We start from the raw sequence: 25,593 nt of genomic DNA, 5'->3' as shown, positions 1-25,593 counted from the left end.
TTTTTAAATGTATTTACCTTTAGAGGGGAAGGGAAGGAGAGAGGGAGAGAAACATCAACGTATGGTTGCATCTCATGTGTGTCCCACTGGGAACTGGCCTGCAACCCAGGCACGTGCCCTGACTGGGAATCGAGCCGAGGTTGTTTTGTTCACAGGCCCGCCCTCAGTCCACTGAGCCACACCAGCCAGGGCCTAGTGCTTGTACTTTCAAAAACTAATTCAAAAGATCTCCCCACGTGGTCCACTCATGCTCACCCCTCCCCACTTCTTCCTTACACTCAGCAACGAACTTGCCATGCACCTAAGCCCTCAGCCTCACTGCAAACTGCTCCCCAGTGCCCATCGACTTGCCTCCGCCACATCCAGCCTTAACTCTTTGCCTTCAGCCTTGAAAGAGATTTCCCTATTTAAGTAAAATTTTAATTCCTCTTATACCCTTCTGCTTCCTCTAAATCCTAATTCCTCAGTTACTCTGCTTCTTTCCTGCATCCATCCTCTTTCTCTCTCTCTCTCTCTCTGTACCTCCCTCCCTCTTCCTCTTTCTCTACCATCTATCTATAGGATTGCAGGAAGGATAAATATATATAATATATATAACATATATATAATATATATATAATTTCATATGTTTTTATCTTCTTCCTTCCCTTACATAAATATACTTCAATCACAATCCTGCCTGCCAAGGAGCCTGTCTGCCTGAAACCTGCCATCCCTCTCTCCCATATGCCTCTGGGATGAGGCGTCAACACACGCTGCCTGGACTTGCTCACAGCTCATGTTTCCACAAGTCGCAGTGGCCAGACTTCCTTTCTTCCCACACCGTGGACAACGCTCAGAGGTCATCACTCATGCCAAGCCCAGCAACTCCCTAAGTACTGAACTCAGTGGCGATTGAGTGATTGTTGAAGCTTTCTCCATTTCGAAGCTCTAAATCCCCTTGGCTCCAGCGACCCCCACCCTCCCGTAGTTCACTTGTTCTCTTTTTACTTCCTTATCCTCTCTCCTGTCTCCATCGGTTACATGATGGTGATTTCCCCCTGGTTCCCTGCTCAGATCCCTGCTTGGCTTACCCTTAAGAAAAATGAAACTACAAATAAAATTCAAAAATAAAATGGAAAGAGAACACATTCAGTTACCATCAAGCAGCTCCTTCATAAATAAAAATCCTAGCTGCAAACATTTCTACTGAATGAAAGACACTTCTGAATGTATGTCCTGCTCAGCCAGCATGTCTCAGAGAGCCAGAGAGGTGGGTGGCTGGGAATTCTGAGGCTCATTATAGGCTTGCCTACTGAAGAAAAATACCATTAAGTAGATTTTTTTTCTTAATTTTTTGAGGGGGTGTATGTGGTTAAAGAAAAATTCAACAACTGTGGGCCATCTCAAAGAGGATATTGGGAATAATATGGAAACTTTTGCTACAGTGCAGAGGCAACTACTAAGAAGACACCCAGTGGAGAATCCAGAATGACCACTTCTGAAGAGCTAAAAGGGCCTCCCAAGTCAGGAGAGGCCTGAGAACATTGCACATAGTATTCGAAGCAGTTTTTGCTGTGTAACAAATAATCCAAAAATCTAGCGGCTTAAGGCAGCAACCGTTTATTCACAATTCCGTAGGTCAGAAATTCAGGTTTGGTTCAGCTGGGATGGCCCATTTCTGCTCCACATGCTGTCATCTTTGCTTAGTCATGATTCTGTGTTTAGCTGGTGATCAAAGGCCTCACTTCTATGTCTGGCTGTTGGGAGGGACAATGGGTACAGCTGGGCCATCTGCTACTCATACGTAATCTAGCAGTCCATGCTCACCCAAGCTCAACAGGGCTCTCAAGAGCAGCAAATGAGAGCAAGCCCTAATGCACACACATTCAAGCCTCTGTTTTGCATCCTGTTTATAAATGTCTCATTGGCCAAATCACATCAAATTGCTAAGCCCAGAGTCAGTGTGGGAGTGATGGTGAGTGTGGATTCAGAGAAGGGCATAATGGGGACATTTTTAAGAGACTGTAACATTGTGAGGTTCTTTTTTAAATGTAGTTGGGAACTCCCATACAATTCTGTAATTTTCCTCAAAGTAATTATTTAATTATAAAGGTAACACCCAAGGAAGGAACTTCTGCCCTGGGCAATTTTGCAGGAAAACAAATTATTTAAATATATATATATATATATATAATTTTTTATTGTGCAGGCCTTATACATTGTTTTTGCCTCCCTAGAATCCTCTCTGTTAGAGGATTCTTCTCCCATTTGATGGTTCTGGTAGGGTTGTCAGTTATAGTGCCGAATCCTAGTCCCTCCCACCCCACACTCAGGACTCAGGTCTGGCTAAGACTCAGAGCCTGGCCCAGAGGAGAACAGATGACCAATCAGAACCAATCAGATGCCTTCCCTAGGAATAACAGCTGGATCTGGGTTTAAGGGGTGGGATGGGCAGTGACAGGAAACCCCTTGTCTGCTGGAGGATATGAGCCTGGAGCTGCATGAACGTCAGTAGCCACATTTTCCAGCACACAGCAAAAACCCGTCTGCAGCATGAAACTAATCAGGAAAAAAAGTGGAGGAAAGCAAGATATGGACCCATTGGCACTGAATTCTTGCTGTAGTGTGTGAGGTCCTGGTTGCTGTAGTAATTCAGTTCATTCTGCTTTACCCCAATATCTTTTTCTGATAAGTGACCCAATAAATTCCCTTTTACTTAAGCTCACTTGAATAGAGTTTCCATCATTTGCAGCCAAAAGCTGAGACTGGTTTTAAAGCCTCTAACAGCTATTAAATAAAGTCATCTTCTCATTCTAGCCCAATAACCATCTTCAGCCGTCAACTCTTGACACGCTTCACAGGTTCACGGGAGGAAGTGCTGTCCCGCAGGGAACACGGAGGAGGAAAGGCAAAGAACCTAGAGAGAATGAATGGACCGCTGGGATCAGGAAACGGGCAGGATGAAAAACGACCACTCAGAAGGGTCCCACAGAAGAAGAAAGAGACAGATAAATGGGAAACTTTCGGCAGCCAAGAAAGTAAGTGAAAGGATAAAAAGGATGACATAGAATACTAAGAACGGTATTAACTGAAACACTCGTAGGAGTAAGAACTCGGACCAATGGCTTTGGGGTTGTCAGCGGCTGTCTTCTGGAAAAATATACTTAGGATCATCATGAGAAAGAAAAAATAAGGAAAGAACGATGAGCAAGCTTCCATCTGGCACATTAAAATGAAAAATGGGTTGTGAAGAGGATTACTTCTTGATAAAAGCATAGCCCTGTTACTATTAAATTTTGATGTTCTATCAAAAATCCATTAAGGTGAGGCAGGCTTCTCCACACACAGAAGCTAAATTACATGCAGCTTTCCCAAAGGGTTCTATTGTAAAGTATAATCTGGGACAATTATGTTCCAACTTTCTGTTCCCTCTGGCATATACTTAAATCCCTTGTCAAGTTGCCTATCTTTTTTTTCTAACACCACCCGACATTTTTTCTCTCTCCAGCTTTTCCATTTGTTTGACAGTGGTTTCCATAAGCTCAGTACCTTCACATGCATCGACCAGCCGTGTCCAGGCCACATTTTTACATTTGAACGCTACGGCCTGGCTCCTGCCCAGAGCCATTTCCACTATGACACACACCTGATGTAAATAGTCTGCCAAACTTAGTTTCAGGATGTGTACTGTTATCTATTCTATTTGTTTACAATGTTTTTATTGTAGCAGAAGGTCCCTGCTAAGGTTAAGGGGAGCAAGACTTAGCAGTTATCACAGTCCCAGACCAGCTTTCAGTACAGAGTCTCTGCTTACACTGTTGCATTCATTTGAGCATGAAATAAAATGACACATGCAAAATAGCTTTAAAAATAACTCCAAAATGAAATGAGTCATAATTATTCATTATAAGGTATTCTCTCCCTGTATTTGTTCACTCAGTGTAGTTTGTTGCCAAGCTACATGGAAGCGTTCCAGGGCTAGTGACCTAGGTTTGAGGCAAAACAGTCCCACCTCTTAATCTGTCCCAGGAGGTACACCTTGACATCATGAGATGTGTCTGTCACACCTGCCCCAGCCCCCACCTCTGTGTGGCTGTTCCTGACCCAGCGTCCAGACAGAGTTAATCCTCCAGGACTCCTCCCCCCCACCTCCTGTTAATCACCCCCCTACACACTGGCTGTACCCCCAAGAAACCTGATCTGGACAAGATATTTACTCAAGAAAATAGAGATATTAAGAATAGAAATAGTATGGGAACCAACCTCCTTGGACTCCAAGATAGTCCCACTAGGGAACCAACTTGAAGTAAAGGAAAAAAAACGGGAGGAAGCCCTGGCACACGGAAAAGCTTCCCAGAGTCAGCGCAAAGCCTGGGTTTGCAAATCAGAAAATCAGATTCCAACCCTAGCTCTGCTGCTTGTGGGCTCTGAGGTCAGGCACGAGACAGCTGCTCAATAAATAGTGGTTGGATGAATCCGCCAAGATAGCCTCGTTCTCAGAGCTTCAGTTCCTTGCACGCAGACGGTGGATGTAGGTCTCTCCTTCACGGGGTTGTTGTAAAGGTGACGGAGGGGAACGTATAACGCGTGAATAGCACAGGGGCCGACACAGAACTCAGCTCGCAAAGGGCACCCAGCGCCGCTGCCATTGCTGTCCTCACAGAAAGGGTGAAGGACAACACGTTCCTGGTTCCCCCACACAGTCGGCCCCATGGCAAGGAATTAGCCATGATGACTGGTTTATCTTTATGTAAGAAAAGTGGGAGCAACTAAATTACAAGGAAGCTTTATTTCTCCATTTTTGCCTTGGGGCCATAAAGAAATACTAACCCAGCCTAGGTCACCAGGATCGCGTTTTAAAAATTCTCAGGGAAAAAAAAAACAAAAAACGCTAATGCTATGAAATGAAGTCCATAGTAGAAGAATAATCTCCAGACACAGGAAACCACTGTTCAAGCCCTGATTTTGTCTCTAAATCTCTTTCTACATTTAGGTTTTTCAGAGAAGGACGACGGAAGCTGGGAGAGAAAGTGACTTCTCAAAAATGCGGGATGATCCCTAGGTCCCTTCAGTGTGACTCAGGCTTCGGGAATTAGCCTCCGGGTGGAGGGAATCAGCCCTGATAGGGTCTCCTGGTGCCCTTCTTATTGCTGACTCAATAGGGTCCAATCCTGAACCAACTGACAATCCACTAATTACAAACTCTGAAGAAATCTGTTCCACCTGCCTGCCTTGGGCTCTCAGTCACGTGGGGCTGACCTGGGTTTCCTAGCACCTGCTATTCAAGGAGCTGAGAGGAAAGTGAAGCCTGCTCTTCGTAACAGGACCTAACAAGGAAGGACTATGAGATTTAAATCAGTGATTTTCTGGGGAATTAAAAAAAGTTGCAGATTCCTGGGGGCAATTCCTGAAGCTTCAGACTCATTGGATGTGTGGTGCAGCTCAGAGTCACGTACTTTTTAAAAGCTTCTCAAATGTGCTCTGGCTGGTGTCGTTCAGTGGATTGAGCACCGGTCTGCAAACTAAAGGGCTGCTAGTTCTATTCCCAGTCAGGGCACATGCCTGGGTTGTGGGCCAGGTCCCCACAGGAGGTGCGTGAGAGGCAACCACACATTAATGTTTCTCTCCCTCTTTCTCCCTCCCTTCCCTTCTCTAAAAATAAGTAAAATCTTTAAAAAGAAGAATTGTTTTCCTTTTCTCTTTAAATTGCTCTATAAGAAAAACAGAACAAAAAGAGTAATAAATGGTAACTGACATTAGCCTTAACACTGCGGAACAATAGAGAGTGCTGGGGACAGTGGCCACCTGGCTAATTCAGACTCTGTCCAGAAGGAGCAGCACCACTCAGCTGTAGCTGATTGTTGCTTTGCAGTAGTGTGCGTTCTATGTAGCAAGACCTTTTATTTCATCCAAGATAGAAAAAAGTCAGGAGTCTGGATTTTGATGTGAGATGTACAAATTTCAAAATAGGAGCTCATGTGAATTCTCTTAAAATGCGGAAAGAAACAAAACCTACGTGCAGAATGCAAAGAGCTCAAGTGTGAGCTGTCTGATCTGCATTTGCACCTTGACCTCGCCCTACAGCAGAAAGTGCAGGGCAGGGTCACTGGCGGTGCCTCTGCGGACAGAAGTCCTAGCTTAGCTCCCACTGCTAGTGCCTTGTACAGTGAGTCTTCAAAGTTCTGGGGCTCAGATAGCTCATGTGTCAAATGCGAGCAAGACAACTTGAGGTGTACAGTGCCTTTGAGGATAAACAAAATCATAACTCAGAAAGCATTTCATAAACTGTAAAATGTTAGCTCTCATTACCACAGTGAAAACAGAAAACAGAGTTGCACGCAGTCAAATGTTCTCAGGTAACAGATGCTGAAAAGTTTTGTCTTCAGGTTGATCTTAGAAAAAGAGTTCTGGGTCAGGGAGTTTTGTATTCAAAAGAATGACAAGATCAGAGACTTTAACTCAGCATGGGCTTTGCTTTTGACCTGATTTTATTCTCATTCTCTTTTTGTCAAATGGTGAAAGCCGATAGCTTCTCTCCCCAGGAACGTGCAAGACGGAGATGCTGAAATCCTCCAGTCTGCTGGCATCATCACCTGCCACAGCTGGAGGGAGTGTGGACGCAGAAAAAGGAGTATTGAAAGGGCAGAGGCAGACTTAGAGGCAAGAGAGGGGACATAGGCCCTGTGCCCTGAGTATAATGGATTCAAAGACAGAGGCCGGAAGCGGTGCTGATGAAATGAGAGGGGCCCCCAAGCCCAGAATGTCAGGTTTGAAGCTATTCCATTGATGTGGAAAGTCTTCTTGGCACCAGCTCATAAGGAAAGAAGAGGCAAATCTGTCATCATCCAAGCCTTGCTGAAAAGTTTCAGGCCCCCAGACCTAGGAAGCACTGCTCCTGGTGGAAGCTGTCAAAGCAGAAGGATAGAGTGCTGGGCTCCTGCAGTTGATTGAGCCTGGAATGAGTGTAGAAGGTCAGATTCTCTTGCAGTTAAGTCACATCCTCAAATCCTCCAGCCGAGGAGGAGCTGGAAATGACAAGCAAGGAGCTGCCTTATTGCTGTCTTGTCTCTTGTAGAGGGGGGAGGTGCCTCCAGCCAGGACTTATACAAAGTTTAACAGAAACAGGCACTCTTGACCTATTTATGACACTTTTGGACTGTCGGCTGAAATCTATAGGCTGCTAGTCAGAATACTATTTATAAGTGTTCAAAATAAAATATGTGAATACAAAAGAAACTAATTATATTGCTATATAAATTAACAAAATATTTATGGAATAGTAATAATAATGCTTCTTTTTAATTACATTTTAATATATTTTATTAATTATGCTATTACAATTGTCCATTTCCCCCACTTTATTTCTCTTCACCCTGCACACTCCCTCCCACCCCCATTTCCCCCTTTAGTTCATGTCCATCGATTGTACATATAAGTTCTTTGGCTTCTACATTTCCTACACTATTCTTACCCTCCCCCTGTCTATCTTCTACCTGCCATTTGTGCTACCTACTCTCTGTACCTTTCCCCCCTCTGCCCCTCCCACTCCCCTGCTAATAATCCCCCGTGTGATCTCCATTTCTGTGATTCTGTTCCTATTTTAGTTGTTTGCTTAGTTTTTTCTTTTAGGTTTGGTTGTTATTAGCTGTGAGTTTGTTGTCATTTTACTGTTTATATTTTTTATCTTTTCTTTGATAAGTCCCTTTAACATTTCATATAATAAGGGCTTGGTGATGATGAACTCCTTTAACTTGACCTTATCTGAGAAGCACTTTATCTGCCCTTCTATTCTAAATGATGTCTTTGCTGCATAGAGCAATCTTGGATGTAGGTCCTTGCCTTTCATGACTTGGAATACTTCTTTCCAGCCCCTTCTTGCCTGCAAAGTTTCTTTTGAGAAATCAGCTGACAGTCTAATGGGCACTCCTTTGTAGGTGACTGTCCCCTTATCTCTTGCTGCTTCTAGGATTCTCTCCTTATATTTAATCTTGGCTAATGTAACTATGATGTCCCAGGTGTGTTCCTCCTTGGGTCTAGCTTCTCTGGGAGTCTCTGAGCTTCCTGGAATACCTGGACGTCTATTTCCTTTGCCAGACTGGGGAAATTCATTATTTGTTCAAATAAGTTTCCAATTTCTTGCTTTTGTTCTTCTCCTTCTGGCACCCCTATGATTCAGATGTTGGAATGTTTAAAGTTATCCTGGAGGTTCCTAAGCCTCTCCTCATTTTTTTGAATTCTTGTTTCTTCATTCTGTTCTAGTCAAATATTTCTTTCTTCCTTCTGGCCCATGCTTTTGATTTGAGTCCCAGCTTCCCTCCCGTCACTGTTGACTCCCTGTAGATTTTTCTTCATTTCACATAATGCAATCTTCATTGCTGCCTGGGTCTTTTTTGTGCTGTTAAAGTACCTAGTGAGTTCCTGGAGCATCCTGATGACCAGTGTTTTGAACTGTGCATCTGATAGGTTGGCTATCTCTTTGTCGCTTAGATGTATTTTTCCTGGAGTTTTGATCTATTCTTTCATTTGAGCCATTTTTTTTTGTCTCGGCACACCTGTTACTAGTAAAGGGCAGAGCCTTAGGTGTTCACCAGGGTGGGGCAACCCATGTCACTGTGACACTGTATGTGGGGGAGGGGTCCAAGTGGGAACAGTGTAGCTTGCTCTGCTCTCTGCTGGTTTTCAGTCACTTCCTCTGCTATGTACAAGCAAAGTGGGCCCTTCTGGTGCTGATTCCCATGTTGGTGGGCTTGTGTACATTCTAGGACCCTGTGGGCCTCTCCAACAAACTCTCCTGTGAGGCTGGAACTTTCTCCCACTGCCGTCTCAACCCCCACAGGTGTTTTCAGTCAGAGATTTGAGGCTTTATTTCCCTGAGCTGGGTCCCTGGGTTGTGTGGTCTGTCTTACTCCCCAGTTGTTCTTCCCAGTTTATCTGCATGCAAATATGGGACTGCCCAGTCTGTAAGCCACCACCTCATTGGGTCTGCCATCCACTACATTGCCCACCCTGGTTTACCAGCCACTGCTTTGCTGTGAGTCCTCTCCTCCTGGCTGCCCATCTCCACCCCTTTTACCGGCCTGGGTGAGTGTTTCTTCTTTAACTCTTGGTTGTCAGACTTCCATACAGTTTGATTTTCTGTCAGTTCTGGTTATTTTTTTTTGTTTTTTTAAATTTGTTGTTGTCCTTCTTTTGGTTGTGCAAGGAGGCACAGTGTGTCTACCTATGCCTCCATCTTGGCCAGAAGTCCTGTTGTCCTTATAATGCTTCTTAATTAATACGTTAAGTAGATCTAGCAACATGTCTAGAAACTTCCATAGTAAAGGTAATGAATAAGCTTCCATAACACTACAGGTGATGAGCAGTAAGGGGGACGAACAATATGTTGAAAGGGTGGCAGCAGCTGTGCTGTAATATGAAAATGTGTGTTTTCTCTTGTTGGTGAAATCGTAGGGATTGCTGATACTCCTGTGGGTTATTGCCTACATGTACGATAGAAGGAAATTAGATAATTCAGTTAGAAGTGACTCAGGTAGTAATCTTTTCACTATGTACCCCCACTTAGCAGACAAATAAATATACCCCTTCAAGTCCCTCACTTTGGAAAGCTACTAACTTATGTAAACCATTGCTCAGAATATGTGTAAAGTGAGGCAAGCTCTTCTAAATATATAAAATGTACATTTTTAAATAAACTAAACTTCAAATTCAAGACCCCAGACAATCGAGTGGTAAGAAACCTCATGTCAGTCACCCTTAGTGTTTCTACCCACGAGCTTTGGGAGTCTGTCATAATTCCTGACCTTATTCCTGATGCTAGTCCCACAGCACCCCGGAGGGGCCATCCAGCTGGTCATCTGTCCTCACAGTCTACCCAGATGATGGCTACCATCCTTCCCTGATGGCCCATGTGGTTCAGTGGCACGCTGTTGCCTGAGATGCAGAAATTTTCCTTTCTGTCTGTCTATATCCTTCCTTCCTAAAGATGCCACATGGCTGTTCCTCTCTTGAGCCTTCTGCCTCCCCATGATCGTCTGTCATACATTTCCTCCAAGATCATAAAGTAGGGAACAGACTACCTCCTCAAAGGTGGGGAAAGGGAAAGAAGGGACTACAGTAGGAGGGAAAGTTAACATGTAAAAATATTATCCGGCCACAGGTTTCTAAAATTCCACTTTGGAATCAGCTTCAGGAAAAATGTGTGCCTTTGACATGAAACCCAATCTCTCAATGACATAGAAACTTTATGATGTAATAAAAATAATCATCGCTCAATTTGTTGTTCCACTCTTAGTCACTAGATTGTCTTCCAAATAATCTCAGGCAACTGGCAAAAATCAAATCCATTCTCAGCAGGCAAAGAACTGAAGCTCTGAGTCTATTAAAAATACACCACAGGAAGGCCTTCCTAAATTTGTCTCAAAATCCAAATACAGTAAAAGGAGATATTGATAAATTTTACGACATAAAAATGAAAACCATATGCATGGAATAAAAACACCATAAATAAAGTAAAAAGACAAACAAGACACTGGAATAGCTTTACAAAAAAAGAGAAGCTAATCTCCATATCTAAAGGGCTCCTAGAAGTGAAGAAAGAAAGAAAAATATCAGTAATCCAATGGAGGGAAAAGCAAAGGACAGAAACATGCAGGAAAACAAAAGAAATTCATACAATCCTTCATTGTAATAGGGGAGAAAATAAAAGCTCATCGAGCGATGTCTCCTTCTGACTAATGTGGGCCACAGGAATTACATTTATCCTCCAACAGGAAATTTAAAACAACAGACAAAATTGATGATATAACAGTTTTCAGACATTAGGCAGCCCAGGAGAGTGGTGGTGAGAGAAGAGAAATAGGTGAGATGAGCCCGCGGGTGGCCCAGGCTTCCTGCTTGGGGAGACCTTCTGTGCTGTCTTGAAAAGAGGGGAAACCCGAGTGGAGCTTGATTGCCTCCTTGCAGTGGAAAGATGGAGTTGGTAGTCTGATGAGGTTCAGGTCACTAGAAATCAAAGGGCCGCTTGTGGGGAGGGAACTGCACAATGAAAGAATTTAAATATTCTGTGTGGAGGCTCCCTTTGAATTTTCAGTTGAATACTAACCAGTGAATGCATGTGAGCAAACTACTGTATACTGTGGCAAGAACCACACAAAGAGAGCAGGGTATCAATACCCAGGGATTGCACAGACATTATAGCATTAATAGACAAAGTCATTAAAACAGTTTTTATAACTATACCCCATAGGTTGAAGAAAGATGAAGTATTTTAAGACATGTAAAATTTTTTAAAGATCAAAATGGAACTTCTAGCAGTGACAAATATAATTAGTGTAATAAAAATGTACTAGATGGGAGGAACAGGCTGTTAGACACTGTAGAAGAAAAGATTAGTGACTATGAAGACATAGCAATAGAAACAAAATAAAATAAGAGAAAGAGTGAAAAAAGTTGAACGAAGCATCAGTGAGCTCTCGGGAAAATTTAGGCAGCCTAACATATCAATGAAGAGAAGGCAGACAAAGTATTTGAGAAGATAATGGCCCAAAATACCCCAAATATAATGCAAACCATAAAGAAGTTTAACAAGCCCCAAATTTAAGAAATGTAAAAAATCCTGCCCTAACCTACATCATAGTCAACTGTTTAAAACTACTGATACAGAGGAAAAGCTTTCAAATAGCCAAATAATAAAGAAGTGCTATATAAAAAGAATCAAGATAAAAACAACAGAATTTACATCAGACACACCACTGGCTGAATTTTGCACTGCCTGCGGGAAACTCACTGTCATTACAAAGACAGGCACAGAGTAAAAGTAAATAAATGGGAAGGCACTAACCAAAAGAAAGCTGGGGGAACCATGTTAATAGCAAATGGGATTTTACAGCAAAGAATATTAGCAAAGTCATTTAGTAATAATAGAGGGGTAAATTTGTCAAAAGTATGTAGAATTTTAAATATCTATGCATTTAATAACTAAACTTCAGAATACAAAAAGGAAGTCTGATAGAGTTCAAAGAAAAATAGGCAAATTCACAATTATAGTTGGAGATTTCATATTCCCTTTCAGAAAAACTGTGAGAAAAAGTTGATGTAAAATTAGTAAGAATATGAAAGGCTTGAACAAGGCTATCAGTCAACTTGATCTAAATAATATTTATAAGCCTCTCCTACCAACAACAGAATACCTAGTCTGTCCAAGTGTACTATACATACAATATGTGTCAACTTTCACCATACTCTCAGTCACAAAACAAGATTCAAAGAATTTAAAAGGATTAAAAACAAAGTATATTTTGAGATCACAATAGAATTAAATTAAAAATCAACAGGAAAATGCGCTGAAAACTCCAAAAAAGTCTAAATAATAGATTTTTAATAATCTATGGGTCAAAAAGAGATAAAAGAGAAATTAGAAATTGTTTTGAACTGGTGAAAACAAAACCACAAGTTATTAAAGTTTGTGGAATTCAGCTTAATACATAGAAAGAAATCTATCCTGCTGAAGAATAAGGCTCTGAAATCAGTGACCTAAAGTTTCACCTTAGGAAATAGAAACAGAAGAGCCAATTAAAACCCAGGGGAGAATAGAGGAAAAAAGTTTTAAAATATAAAAGCAGAAAATAATAAAATATATGAGAAAATAATAGATAAAAAACATTAACAAAAACAAAACTGCAAGACAATATTGCCTATAAACATAGATGGAAAAATTCTCAACAAAACTTAAGCAAATTGAATCTAGCAACATATAAAATACAGTACACAGTTTCCAAGTGGGGTTTGTCCCCTAAGTTGAAGGTGGTTTTAATATTTGAAAGTAAATCAATGTCATTCTCATTATTGTAACAAACTAGAATCCAAATGTCACATGACCATTTCCATAGATACATAAAAAACATTTCCTTCCCAAAATTTAAAATTCATTCCTGGTAAAAATTATCAGCAATCTAAGAAAAGAAGAGAACTTCCTCAACTTAATAAAGGGCATTTACAAAAACCTACAGCTATATTCACAGGCAACCTGACTCCATGTAAAAAATTTCTAAGAAATATATTTCTAAATGTTTACCAAAGTGTCAGGATACAAAAATCAATATACAAAAGTCATTTGTATTTCTCTATGCCAGCAACAGATGATCAGAAAATGAAATTTTAAAAAGTTTTTAATAATAACATTTAAAGTATGAAAAATTAGGGGTATATCTGGCAAAAGATATGTAACACCTGTATACTGAAAATGGCAAGATATCGCTAGGAGAACTTAAAAAGACATAATAAATAGAGAGTTATATTGTGTTCTTGGATCAGAGGGAGTCCTCATTGTTGTCAATCCTTCCCCAAACTGACCTACAAACTCAATGTCATCCCAGTTGAAGGCCCAGCAGAATATGAAAATGCAACGAGCTGAGCATAGCTGAAGCAACTTTGAAAAAGAGTAACAATGTTAAAGAACTTATATTTTCTGATTTCAAGGCTTGTTGTAAAGCTACGATAATCAATACAATGCCCTGTTGGATCAAGATAGACAAATAAATTAAGAAAGTGGCACGAAGTGTCCAAACATATGCCTACACATTTATTGTCAATTGGTTTTTGACAAAGGAGCAAGGGCAATTCAGTGGAGAAAGGACAATCTTTTCAATAAACGGTGCTGGGATAATTGGTAGCCATATGCAAACAAATGAACCTCAAACCTTACAGCTCACACCACACACAAAAATCAACTTGAAATAAGTTATAGGCTTATGTAAAGCTAAAACTGTGAAACATTAAAAAGAAAACAAGGGAGTAAATTTTAATGACCTTGGATTTGGTATACATTTCTTACATAGAAAAAAATAATGTGAACTATAAAAGAAAAAAAATCAACAAACCGAACTTCATTAGTATTACGAACTTTAGATCTTCAAGAATCATTGTTAAAAATGAAAAGTCAAATCATGGACTAAAATACTTTATATGTATATACTCAGTAATGAACTTGTGTATAGAATAGGAATATATAAGAAACACAATGCAATAATAAGATGAGAAACCCATTTAAAAATAGACAAAAGGTTAAATAGAACTCCCAACAGAAAAAAAAAGGGACTTGGAGAGCACATAAGCACATGGAAAATCGTTCACCATGGTGGTCATTAGGAAAGCACAAGGTAAAACCGTACCATGTACCTTCTAGAGGAGCTAAATTAAATCCCTTCCCCACCCCCCAGAGTTGGTGAAGATAGGGAGTTCACTAGGCGACGTCACCGAGTGTGGTGAAGACTTCACTAGGTGAGGCGAAGATATGGAGCAACTGGAAGTCTCACTGGTGGGAATGCAAAATGGTACAGCAATGTTTTGGGAAACAATTTAGCAGTTTCTTAAACAGTTGGACATACACCTACCGTATGTTCAAGTCTCTTCACTCCACGTTACTTACCCGAGAGAAATAAAAGCATGTGTCAGTTTGTTGGCTACACACAAACACCTACAGAAAGTTGTTGACAATGGTCCCCACACTGGGAAGAAAAAAACAACTCTAATGCACATCAGCAGGAGACTAATGAACAAACTGTGGTATATCTATGCACTGGAGTAATATTCAGCAACAAAGAAGGCTTACCTGTTGGTACACCTGACAGCATAAATAAATCTCCAAGTCAACACATTAGGGTAAGTGAAAGAAGATATACACAAAGAAGTTCATACTGCATGAATCACATTATATAAAATTCTAAAAATCTAAAAATTGTAAACTGACCCATAGGGACAAAAAGCAGGTAAGGGGTTACCTGGGGCTGTGGACAAAGAAAGAGTGGATTGGCAAGGACCATAAGAAAAGGTTTGGTTGTGATAGAAATTTTCTGTTTCTGAATTTTGGTAGTAGTTTTACAGGTGTGTACATTTGTCATGATCCATCAAATGCATAGTTTTAATTCAATTTATTGTATATAAATGATACCTTGCCAAAGCAGCCCTCCCCCCTGCCCACCCCCCGAACTCTGATTGCAGCCTACTGAGAAACCTGTGAGATTAGCCAGGTTTGTAGTTTTAAGCCTCTAAATTTGGGGCTAATTTTGTTACTCAGCAATAGATAACCAGTACAAGGAGAGAGTTTCTGAGTAGGTAGATTCCTGGAGAATAGAAATAATCATCTGTAAGAGAAGAAAGAGGAAAGATTAGTGCCTCGGAGAATGTTGGGAAGGTATAGAAAGGGGGTTTAAGCACATTTCAAGTAATCAGTTGACAGCGGGTCTCAAGTGGACCAGAACAGCAGTCAGGGATCTCACTAAGAGCAGCAGGTGATTGCCACCAAGGAGCTGGGTATCACAAAGTGTCCTTCTGGTCTGAGCAATCAGTGACCACGTCATTCTCGGGGGGTGGAACTGTCTCTTTCCTCACTGACTCGAATCTTCAGTTAACCCTGTTAACTGAACCCTGTATGTTCCTGTAGGAACATCAAGGCATGAAGTAACTGCTTCGTTCCTACAAAAGTAGTCGATGCAAACCGCCCGAGTCAGTGCTCCTTTATCAAACACAGTCTCTTTACTAACAGTTTCACAGAGAGCAACTGCACACTAATTACAGCCCAGCCTTGATTGCCTGTCATTGTTACTGATTGCCTACAGGAACTGGCCCCTGGTTTCAGGAGTAGCAAACTGTCATTTTATCTGACATCATTTTTCAAAGTCAGAATTTGCTTCAAAATCATGTGCAGAGACCTTTACCTTGCTGTCATCCTGAAAAGATCAAGAGCAGACAAGAGGCTCTCTCTTAATTTCTCTGCACTTCAGATTTCTCTGCCTCATTACCAGTCACTGCCTCCTTGTGCCCCGTTATGGAAGCCGTGGCAGCCCCCCAGCTTTGCAAGGTGGGCCCGTCCACCAGTGTTCTTAACCCAGTTCCTGGCTCCCTTTGCTGAGCTCTGTCACCCCCACTCAGACCTCCCTTCCCACGTGTCCCTTCCCCTTAGACAGCAAGGCTTTCCCCCGACAGATAGGTTTCCTCCCCTGATGCCTCTGCTATCTACCACCTCGTATCTTGCCTCCCCTGAGCTGAATTCCTTCTTAGTCACTCTTCAGCCCAGATAAATGTGTTTATATACCTCCCATTCCACGGCATGGTGTTTGAAATCCCCTCTACAAGCAGAACCAGGGCAGAATAAATCCCAAAGAGCTGACAGTTCTGAGGGGCTGAAAGATATCCGCGGGATTCATTCATTCTCTCATTCAGTGAAGATCTTGTCACTGCCTACAATGCGCAGGCGCTGTCCTATAGGTAACAGCAGCTCATAGACACTCCAAGAAGAAACAATGCCAAGGATACAGCGGTAAACAAAGAAGACAGAAGTCTCTGTCCTCTTGGAGCAGAACACAAATGTGTGTTAGGGAAGACCAACTTGAAGGAAAGCAGAACGAGTACAAAGTCTGTCGGTTATGAGAAATGCTACGGTAAACGTAGGGCAGAGGGCCTCATGGTGCAACGTGAGGGGAGAAATGGTGCGGCGGGATTGTATAGAGAAGCCTGAGGGCACAGGGGTTGGGGAGGAGATTCTGGGGCCCCAAGATGTAGGTTCTTATCCCACCTCTCCCATTTTCTGGGTGTCCTTGGGCAGGTCATTCAGTGCTTGGTGCCTTAGTTTCCTCATCAGTGAAATGGGAAGGATATTGGAACCCAGCACACATAGGATGGTTGTAAGGATTAAACTATATATATTTCATATATAATGTACATATAATTATGTATATGATACACATATATAACTATGTATATAATATACATATAATGTATATAACATACATATATTATATATATGTATAATGATTTATATGAGTTATATACACACACACACACAGGGTCTGGCAGAAGTAATGTTTGCTTGAGTGTGGTTAGTAGGGTAATAATATGTGTGTAATAATTTATAGTTTCAATTTGAACATTTCACCTAAAATATTATGCGATGTGTTTGAGTGTGATATTGTTATGTTACAGAATTACACGCTTAACTCTGATTTTGTAATAAAAGAGTGTGTAATAAAAACAGAGCATTATTTGTGCTGGACCCTGTATTTTATATACCTATAATATATAATTTTATTATTATAATTATCTAATTACAATAATTATATATTATACAATTTATTATATATTATATAAATGTTTATATATTGAATAAATATGTGTTTATATATTATGTATATTATTTAGAATAATGCCTGAGTTCACAGTAAGAGCTCAAAAAAATGTTAGCTATTAACACTATTTTCGTTCACTCATTATTGACCTACCAGCCGTTAACCCACTACAAGCTATGAAGTATATTAAAATAATGAGAAGCATTTCTGGCCTCTCAAGAAATGAGGTTAAAGTACATGCCCAGTACCCCAATTTAAGGTGTTGTAAACCTCATCTTTTGGGGGAACATCACGTTCACATCACCCCCCTACACAACACCTAGGTACTCTGAAAGCACCTTCCCACCCCGATCTCTTTCAGCCGTCACCACAGTCATGACAAGTACTATCACCCCCTTCGGACCTGCTGGTGAACAGAGACAGATATAAACTGCATCTCTACCCTCAGCCATTTAGTGGCTGAGCCTGGAGGTGCAGTCGAGGTCAAGTGCAATTGTACTGACTCAGTGTATGGCCTTTGACTCTATACAAGCCTGCATTTGAATCAAGAATTTTTAATTAACTGTGTGACCTTGAACAAATGATTTCACCTCTCAGAAACTCGGTTTTTACATGAGCAAGATGAGAACAATTAATGATTTTTTCAAAGGAGAGTGTGAAGACAGTCCCTCACTACCACAAATTATGCAGTCTAGTTTCCCACATTTAGGGAAATCGTGGGGGTCAGCACATCCAGAGTGCAATGGAGAAGCCTCGCCCTGGGAACACCACCTTCTCCATCGTGGTCTCTCCCCTGCCAGGTAAGTATGAAGACAATTAGTTCTGGCCGCAACCAGTTTCGTGCCAGGATGCGATGAGATGACATGTGTAAACCACTGTGTAAATGATTCAGCTCATAATGAGCACCCAATAAAATGGTAGCTTTAAACTAAATCAAGAACGAGCAACACATCCCTCTCTTGGGTTCGTCAGCTAGCACCCAGTGGGCACTTTTCACGAAGCCTCTGCACCACCTTGGGATTCACAAGCTGATGTCGCACATGTGCCAATGTGCACAGAAACGAAACACAGAAACTAGCCCAGAGTCCGGGAGAATGCATTCCTTCCCAGACCAGTAATTTCATGAACTTCTCATTTGCTTGTCATCGATAGTGCCCAAAGACCGTATTTTTATATACATGTAGATTTTTTTTCCAGATCTGCACTTAAGCTATGCTAAGCAAGGATTTCAAAACAACACAGACTAATGGTGCTTTTCTCACCTAACACACGAGCTCTTGAAAGGTTTTGTGTAAATTGGGTTTTGCAAATCATCTCAAAGTTTCAAGGGAAATTTCCAATACAAAGAATCTTGGGAGTGAATCCTTCCAGAAGAGCAATGGATTGTTGCTAGACTGACCTAGTTTGCCTATTTTATTATCTTTCTTTTTTTTAATGCACAGACTGTCAGTATCCAGCCTACTTAAAGCAGCATACCTGGCTTGGGCAGGAGCCAGCTTCCTTCCTCCAAGAGAATAACGTGAATAACCTGACAGACTTCGGAGGGGGACTCATGTCCTAGCAGGAAAAAATTTGTTTTTCAATGGCAGATTCAAAGCTTAGGAAATTCAATTTTGACAATCTTGGGGAAGTGCCTATAGCATAATTTTTTACTAGAATGTGTTTGTAAAAATGGAGTCTACTCTGAGATTATAAACCATGGCCTGTAATGGTGCAAAGTTCTCAGACCTAGCACCCTGGACATAACCTACATCAGTAATTGACTCCTAAATTCCCCTCTGCGTCTCAGCTTGCAATGGAAAAAGACAGTGTGATTAGTGGTAGTTCACGCTTTGATCCAACAACCTGTGAACTTTGTGCATCGGAGAAAGCTTCATGAAAAAATGGCAACGCTCTGATCTGCGCCGTCAGCAGCCTGAGCAGGCACCTCGCTGAAAGGCGAGATGAAAGATGGGGCCTGACATTTACCAAGTTCCAGCAGGACGTGAAGGTGATGATGTGGAAATGGATAAGCTGAACACACAGGCGATGTGTATTCAAAGTGTATTCTCCCCTAAGTGGTTTTTATGGGTCAGTTAAACACAGTCAAGGCAATTGCCATTGAAAATAATCTTTTCCAGATCATATTCTCACAATGTTTTGCAGCCTGCTAAATTGGATCTTTCGTTTCAAGGCTTCTGTAAGCAAGGCTAAATCTTTAAAGGATGAGGAGGTGGGACCTGATTGTGGTGGTCTGGGTGGCTCAGAGATGAAGGAGGAAGCAGAATGTTCTCCAAACAGGGAAGGACCCCTAAGCATCCTATGGCACTGGACCCCCACCCTAGGAACCAGAGAAGCTCTTGCTGTTGGAATAATGAGGCTCTGCCAGCCACTGTCCTGTTGGAAACGGCTCACCACTCTGGTCACCGACCGCCCTAGCAACTGCCTGGATTGTGTCCAAGAGCATTAGAGCCAGGCAGTCCTGGGAGGTTGGGTCCTGGTTCCTCTATTCACTGTGTGTGTGTGGCTTCAGATGTGTTGTTTAACATCTCGGGTCTCGGTTTCTTAACCTGTCACACTGGGGTCATGACAGCAATGGGGAAAATGGATTTCTTGGAAGGGTGGGAATTGGATCCAGTTACCAAAAGGAAATTGATAAGTGCTTGAACTAAAAACAGTCCTAACCTGTAGGACCTCATAGCTCGGTTGTGCAAGCAACGCAGGTGATACTTGCATAGCCCATGGCACAGAACCTGGTGCAGGGACAGCTCTGCTGTCATGTCAGCAATGGGGAGAGACGTCGCTCAAGCAGCATCAGGGCCCCTCTGGGGATCTCTCCCATGGAGATGTTCTTGGCATGAGAATGAGAGAGAACAAGCGCAGAGCACTTGGTATGCACCAGGCAGGCCATGTGCTAAGTGAGCTACCATGAATGAACTCATTTCACCCTCACAGTGCCCTTGGGAGGCATGTGGAATTGTTATGACCATTTTATAGAGGAGGGAGACGCAGGGAGGAAGTGGTGATGTGACTACCCCCCCCCCGCCCCCGTTCAGTCTGCAAGTGACAGGTACTGTACTTGCTGCAGTCATGTGCCATTAAGGAAATAAAAGAAAGTAGTGTCCTCAAAAATGCAGGGGTGGTCACCAAAAAAAGTGTGGTCATTATAGCCCTGGCTGGTATAGCTCAGTGGATTGAGCGTGGGCCTGCAAACCACACGATCGCGGTTTGATTCCCAGTCAGGGCACGTGTCTGGGTTGCAGGCCAGTTTCCGGCAGGGGCCAGTTCCCAGCAGGGGATGCACGAGAAGCAACCATACATTGATGTTTCTCTCCTTCTCTCCTTCCCTTCCTTTCTAAAGATAAATAAATAAAATCTTTAAAAAAAAAGTGTGGTCATTATATATGCCAACTCGTATAGAGACATTAATATATACGGGCCAGTGTGTGTGTACACACATGCATATATATAGGTCAGCATATATCTATAATAAATACATGTATATTATATATAAATACAAAGTATTATGATTATGTCAATAATTGTACATATCAAAACCATGTCTCTAACCTAAAAGAACTCGCACACGTCAACCAGCTGTCTCTCTGCACCAGGGACAGTGGTGGCTTCTTCCAATGGCAACCTGAAAATTAGCCAAGAAACAGCTGGAGCCATTTCTTCCCAGCCCTAGGGCATCATCATGTATCAGCCACTGATATCGCTGAAACCAGAACCCAGCAGTCCCTTCGAATGCCACCCATTCTAGCGCTCCCCATCCTGTGCTCTACACTCTGTATTGATCTACGCACTCTCTACGTGAGATGTCTACCCCTCTTCCTGCTTCTCTGCTCAACAGCGCCGTTTTTAGTGCAAGCACTCATCGATTTCCTTTTGGATGAGAGGGTGGGATTCCTCCCCTTTCTCACTGACAACATTCCTGCCCATACCTATCTGCAAGAAGTCTGTTTTCCCCATTGCCACCGAGAAACCATCCTAAGACACACGTCTGACGATGCTGAGTTTTTTGCATAAAGGCTCAGTTCCCACAGAACGAAACCCAAACTCCTTACTAAGACGCACAAATCCCTGTGTAATCTGGCCTTTCCCTTTCTTCTCACTTCCTTAGGTGCAACCACGCATTGGCAGGTGCTGTTTCTTCTGAGAGGAAAACCCTCTCTTTCCAGATAACCTCCCCCAGAGCTTCCACCTCACAGACATTTCATTTGGAATGCCCCACTCAATCATTAAGGCTCAGCACAACCATCACCTCCTCTAGGAAGTCTTCCATGATTCCCCCATGAAGTCTGCGGTAGTTAGCAGACTTCACCTCTGTCCCTATAATTGCCAAATGGTCACTTTCCCCCTAACACTAGTATATACACTTTTGATGGCCAGGGCTGTGTGCCCACAATATATTCTCAGTTCCAGAACAGTCTCTGGCTCAACCCTGGGAGCTCAGAAAATATTTATATTATGACCATCCCACCATATTGTAGTATAGCCATTTGTAGATGTGCCTGCCTCCTCCACAGGAAATGTGAGCCCCCGGGGCAAAGATAAGCTCCTTTGTCTATATTCCAGCACATTTCACTGGGCCTGGCAAAAGTGAGTGGTCAGTGTTTGTTGAATGAATTAATGCAGAGGCAAAGAACTGAATAAACTGCACAGCCTTCCAGGATTTACTTTCCTACCAGCATAGCCCCAAGTTATGTTTAGTGGTAAGTATGCCTAGCAGCATGTCTACTGATATTTAGAGAGACCTATCATGCCATTTTCAAACAAACCAGATTCAAAGAGACCAAAGGCAACTTGCTTACATGTGTCATACATATAAGTGAAAATATTGATAGGTAAAATCCACATTTTAATTTAGAAAAATAGTATCTTTTGCCATTTGCCTATTCAGTTGTGTTTCCTCATCAAAGGAAACTTGAAAGGGCTGTGATTTGAAGTGTGGTCTACACAGGGCAGAAACCCCACTCAGTTGAGGGTTTGTAAGAGAAATCGTTTTTATGACTGTTCCTGGGAACTTTCCCATCATTACGTCATCTCCCTGTGAGTTGTGTGTTAGGATCACCACTACTGTAAGTAAAGAAATGAAGGTATGAAGACCTTCAGGTGAAAAAATGAACCCCTGGTGCAGCAGACCCTGGCGTCCAGTATTACATCAGTTGTCAGCAGACCAAACACTATAGCTATGTCTCTTAACTCCAGGGTGACAGATTGTCTCACGAAAAATGTGCCCTATAATGGGGCCTCATCTCTATCGGGGACACTAAGGCACAAGGCTTTATACTTTACAGTCTCTTAATGGTGAGCAAGAGACACCAAGTCTCAATTTATTTTCCTTTGATAACATGATAAAGAAAACCCATCTTTGAAACAAAAGGGCTGAGAGGGAGAAGGGACACAGCCACCCGTCTGCTCTGAGCTCTGAGTCACTCGTTTATTTCTTCAACAAAATGGGCTGAATCTGGGCCTCATCCCAGACCCAGGCTAGGTTTGGGAAACATAAACTGGTCTGAAATAGAGCGTGTGCTCCGAAGGACTCACAGCCGATGAGTGAAGGTAGCTCAGACAAAAACCAAGTACAACATGATCTGGGGGGTGTGATATTGAACAGAGAATTTAAAATCCTGGGGACAAAGGGAAGGGAGGCCTTATATAAGTTTTTGTTGTCAGCAGCCTCCGGAGAGCCAGACGCCCTGCCTTCCTGAGGTTTGCTCGTGGAGATAGGATGGCGAGGAGTTAGACACCACAGTTCACGCAGGCTCAGAAAACAGGCCAGGCAGAATGAGCTGGAGGACTTCACTGAGAACATTTTCTAGGAAACCGGGTTTTGTACCTGATGAACACGTGCGATGATTGGAGCAAATTGCCAGGCCTGTTCTCCAGCACAGATTACCTTTAACGGGAGCCGCAGGGCGTGGAGGAGCCGAGAAAGGACTCCCTGTGTCAGGAACCCCAGCTTTATTATCATAGCAGCATCTCAATCTCAGCCTGGTGTCACCCAGTGCCTCTCACCCCTGACTGCTCGTCGGGCGAGTCTCAAGCCATTTTGGAAACTGCTGACTCTCAGGCTGTGTCCAAATCACCTGAAGCAACCTCTCTGGAGCGCAGGCATCGGCTGTGCCGTTACAGTTCCTGGGGTGACTGCGGTCCGCAGCCAGGGAGCACGCCTGTGACCCTCCGCTCCCAGGTCCATCACCTCCGTACGTGAAGATACGTGAAAAACTGTAATGCTGTATGGAAATGTAAGGCCGTGTTCCCACATGGACAATCGATGTAACCCTTTAAAAATGTTTACTTCTTGGATTGCTGGTGAGTTTACTGCAGATTAAACACCAGCCAGGATCGTGTGAATTCCGTGGCGCAGCGTCAAAGGTCATTGCTTGTCATCAGCCCACACCAAGTCAGCACTGAGATGGAGAAACTGACAGTAATGAATATTTAGTTTGCTGAATTGTGGAAACTACGTAAGCGTCACACATACAGATGTCCTAGAAACACAAAGCACAAATTGTAGCTCATGTTCAGTTTGGCTGCCCAAGGAAGAAGGAAGGGTGCTCGTATTTATTGATTACCTTCTGTGAGCTAGGCTCTTTATGCATAGTACGTATTTGAATGGGCAGATGAACCTATGATGGTGTTTTTTAAAATGTTAACTTTATGAAACATGGAGTTATGAAATCAGTTTAGCGGGTCACAACCAGTATTTCTTAAAATGCACTGAAGAAAAGAATAACATATGCATCGACTGCCGTAATGAAACATATTTACGAGTCTTCTCTGGGTGACACGTGTGGTGTGTGTGTTTACGTAGCATGCCGCATCATGATATAAGGTTCTATTCCTCACTCCAGGCTACTGCCAAGTAGCTGAAAGCTGCCACACAAAGAGAAGCTATTATGAAATCCAACTCCTAGATGAAAAACGGAGGCTCGGAGATCTTAAATAATCCACCCAAGGCCACAGAGCTCGTCGGGACAGAACCCAGTCTATGAATACACAACACTCTGTCCTGGAGCAGGCAAGCTTTGTTGCAGAGAGAAGACAAACACGTGTTCATAATTATTATTTTTTAAAATAACACTAGTTGAATGACAGTCTTGCTTCCTAATTTTATTGGTGAGACTTAACATTTTCCAGACTCACTGATTTATTAACTGTCATAACCCTAGCCACAGTTTGAACTCCAGCTATATTTTCTTTTCGCTTTCATCACTTCTGGGCTTGGTTGGAACTCCTAGGCTGTGGCTTTGTTTTGTTTTGATTTCCTTCCTTTGTTATTCCAGGCACACCACATCACCACAAGGAACCCCAGACTCCCTCCCGGGCTCCCGCCCACCTTCCTGAGAGGTGCACTCACCCTGAGGCTAAGCCCACCAGCCCAGGGCACACCTGGCTGTGTCGGCCACCTTTGCGGCAGAGTGTCTGGGCGGACAGATTTCCACGAGCACCACACCTGGACAAACAGGACTCGAACCCTTCAGTTCCAAGGGCAATATTGCTCTGCTGGATCATTTTACCGGCCACAGCCCGGGCCATCTCACAGAGAAATCTCTTCTCAACTCAGTGTCTGTAAACCCCAAGGATGCTTCTTGCTAGCAAGACAGGCTTCAGAGTGGTTTAGCCAATTCTGAAATATCACTAAAGTGATAGTTTAATGATTTGATGTGTTTTTCTTTTTGAGCCTCCTGTTTCTTCAAGATCCACAGGTTTGTTGTTCTGTTTTTTTAATTTTCCCTGAAATTGAGCATAGCCCTGATCTTCCCCAGAAATCCTTCTGCCTAATGAGAAATGATTGAGCGAAAGTGCCCAAAGCCACAAAGTTGGAAGGGAAGGCCTCTGTGGACCACCCCGCCCTTACATACAACCTACCACGCTGAATCATGAAGAAATGGAAAATCTGAGCAGACCATTTGCTAGTAAGGAAACTGAATCAATAATTGAAATCATCCCGACAAACAAAAGCCCAGAACCAGATGGCTTCCCTAGTGAACTCTACCAAACAACCAAGTGCGAATTAACATCAACCTTTCTCAAACTCTTCCAAAAAACGGAAGACGAGGGAACAATTCAAACTCATTTAATGAGGCCAGCATTACCTTGATATCAAAGCCAGAGCAAGACACCACAAGAACACTGTAGCCTAGTATCTCCAATGAATATAGAAAATCTCTCAACAAAATATTAGCCCGTGAAACTCAACAATGCATTAACAGAGTTACATGCCACCACCAAGTGGGGTTTATCGCTGGGATGCAAGGACAGGTGGTTCAACATGGGAATCAATCAGTGTGATACACTGTATGAATAGAATACAAGATAAAATCTGTACGATCACCTCAAGAGAGGCAGAGAAATCATTTGACAAAATTCTACATTCATTCATAATACAAGCTCTCAACAAATGGGGTAGAGAGGAAAAGTACCTCAACATAGTAAATTCATTATGACAAACTCAGAGCTAATATCATATGCAACCAGGAAAAGCCGAAAGACTCTCCTC

At 42.4% G+C, this 25,593-nt stretch overlaps 1 non-coding gene across 1 annotated transcript; it reads right to left on the bottom strand.

Annotated features, from left to right (window-relative positions):
• Positions 1-17,746: 17,746 nt before the first annotated feature.
• Positions 17,747-17,910, bottom strand: LOC118989035 (U1 spliceosomal RNA). The gene has a single exon (XR_005066931.1). It is a non-coding gene; the product is annotated as a U1 spliceosomal RNA (small nuclear RNA).
• Between the last annotated feature and the right edge of the window lie 7,683 nt (positions 17,911-25,593).

This window comes from Sturnira hondurensis, unplaced genomic scaffold (assembly GCF_014824575.4).
Source record: "Sturnira hondurensis isolate 20B ecotype Veracruz unplaced genomic scaffold, ASM1482457v3 Scaffold0006413, whole genome shotgun sequence".
Classification (NCBI taxonomy): Eukaryota; Metazoa; Chordata; class Mammalia; order Chiroptera; family Phyllostomidae; genus Sturnira; species Sturnira hondurensis.
The sequence above is the reverse complement of the archived record's forward strand: the minus strand, read 5'-3'. Positions and strand labels throughout refer to the sequence as shown.